Source organism: Dipodomys ordii, unplaced genomic scaffold, assembly GCF_000151885.1.
Source record: "Dipodomys ordii isolate 6190 unplaced genomic scaffold, Dord_2.0 Scaffold15, whole genome shotgun sequence".
In the NCBI taxonomy this organism is placed as follows: domain Eukaryota; kingdom Metazoa; phylum Chordata; class Mammalia; order Rodentia; family Heteromyidae; genus Dipodomys; species Dipodomys ordii.
Window position 1 is genome coordinate 1,312,854 of NW_012267231.1, and position 2,559 is coordinate 1,315,412.

Consider the following 2,559-nt stretch of genomic DNA (forward strand, 5'->3'; position numbering starts at 1 on the left):
GCTCCAAGGGGCGCTGTGGGCCGAGCGCCCGGGGTTCGGGCGAGGGCGGCGGGGTGGGGTAGGGCGGGTCTGGGGCGGATTCGGGAGGATGCGAGGAGGGAGGACACTGGAGGACACACTATGGAGAGAAGGCAGTGCAGAGGGCGGACGCTGTGGAGGGAGGGCAGTGTGGAGGGAGGACACTGGAGAGTGCTATGGAGGGAGGGCAGTGTGGAGGGGGGGCAGTGTGGAGGGAGGACACTGGAGGGAGGGCAGTGTGGAGGGAGGGCAGTGTGGAGGGAGGACGCTGCGGAGGAGGCTGAGGCCCAGGCTGCGATGGTGCCTGCAGGTTTCTCCCCAGGGCTTCCTGGGGCAGAGGCTGGGCCAGCCTGGGTTGTGGGTTGACTGCTTGCACTGAGGGCCGCTGACGATGCCTGCGGGGTGCACCCTCACCATCACTCCCCTGCCCTGCGTGAAGGAGCCCTCCCCTACACCCCCTATCACCTCCAACCCCTTGGTGAGGGTGAATGCCCCCCCATGGAGAGCCCTCCCCCCACCCTGGTGCCTGAGGGTGAGCCCGCCCCTCTACTCTCCCCTCCCCCATGGACAAGGTCAAGCCCTCCACCTCCTCCCACCGGGCCAGCCTCTCCCCAGTGAGGAAGGGAGACTGCCGAAACTCCTCCCCCACTCTCCCCGTCCATTGGGAGAACACTTGCAGTGGGTGCCCAGGAATCTTCTTGGGCACCTTGCAGAAAGGCAAGGTGGATCCTGAGACCCAGGTGGACACTGAGCCACACAGGAAGTGTTTCACTGGGCACAGGCTGTCAGTCTCTGATCCACCTGTAACTGCAGAGGCCCGGGGACGGCTGTGTGGAGAAGCCCTGGGAGCTGCAGCTGCCTGGCAAACACGGCCCAGCGTTGATAGTCAAAACCCTCATTTCCTAGTTAAAGCCAGCACTCTTTTAGTGGCTTTTAAACATGGCAATTAAAAACTACTGGATGACACCAGCGGCTTACACCTGTAATCCTAGATAGGAGGCTGAGCTCTGAAGATCACAGTTCACAGCCAGCCTGAGTCAAAATTCCATGAGACTCTTACCTCTCGTTAACCACCTAAAAGCTGGAAGTGGAGCTGTGGTTCAAGTGGTAGAGTGCCAACTTTGAACACAAAAAGGCAGGGATGGCTCCCAGGCCCTGAGTTCAAGCCCTAGAACCAGCAAGAAAATGAAATTAAAAAAAAAACAACAACAGATTGAGAGCACGTAAGGTGACTTTTAATGCTGCATCTCCTGAAAGCTTATTTGGGGGTCTGTCTTAGGACTCCCTGCTTGAAGAACCAGGGTCATACGCAGCCACCAGTGGAGAATGGGAATCAGGGCCTCAGCCTGCCCCCTTCGCTTGGGCCTTGTGGCGGGTGGTGTGGAAGACGGTGCTCTGTGGTTGGTCCCGACTGAAGATCAGGCCCAGGACCCTGGGGGGCTTTGTTGCTGTGGAAGCTGGTGTGGGTCTCAGCCAGCACTAGTGGAGCAGTGTTGGTGTTATCTGGAATGTGCTGTATCCTTCATTCTGTGACTGGTGGCCAAAGTTAGCCAACGGGGTGCAAGCAGCTCCTCCCACCCGCGGCCTGGCGCCCCCCCATGACAAAAGCCGAAAACCCAGCCTTCTGAGACAAGGCACGTGTGAAGTTACACAACCAAGGATCTGTGCAAGTAGAATTGAGCTTAAAAATAAGCCTTCCCTTCCCCTCTCCATTTCTGGGACCAGATTTCATAGCCAGCATTCTACCACTTGAGCCAAACCTCTAGTCTCAACTCTTCTGCTGATTAATTGGAAGTAAGAGTCTAACACATTTGTCTGCCTGGGCTGGCTTTGAACTATGGTCCTTTCTCTTCCTCCTGAGTAATTAGGAGTTTCACCTGGCTGTCACTTTTTCTGTCTTTCCTAAAACTCCCATACTGTCTCTCAGATTTCTAGAAAGAAGGGACAAATTAATAAGGTTTTATTGTTTTGTTTTTGGTGCTGGGTATTGCATATAATACCCCTGAGCTCTCCCTCTGGCTCCTAATAAAGGTGTTCAGTTTTGTTTAGATGTCAGCTCATGGTAAAATCTTAGGGACAAACTCCAGAGGTGTAAGCGTGACTTGACCCTGGCATGGAGGGCCAAGTTTTAATTTTGGGTAAAACTTAGAATCTCAGTGTCGGCGTATACACAGCAATACTAACGAGTGTAAAGGGCCACAAGCACTTAGTTCTATGTCTTATCCAAGAGCTTAAAGCTGCAAAGAGAACAGTCAAAGCCTTTGCCAAGTGGACTTTTCTGTGACAATATAGACTTAAGTGTGCTGAGTAGTCTTCTTCCCTGTGTCCTGTAGAGTGTGAGGAAGGAGCTCAAGGCTGCTACCCAGCCCTGGCCTCTTCTCTAGCAACAGTACCATCTGGCACCCCTCAGCTGGGAGCTGAGGGCGTGTGTACCTGTAGAGTGTTCCAGGGAGGGCGGGGCTCAGTGTGAGCTGAGGGCGTGTGTATCTGGAGTATGTCAGGGAGGGTGGGGCTCAGTGTGAGCTGAGGATGTGTGTATTT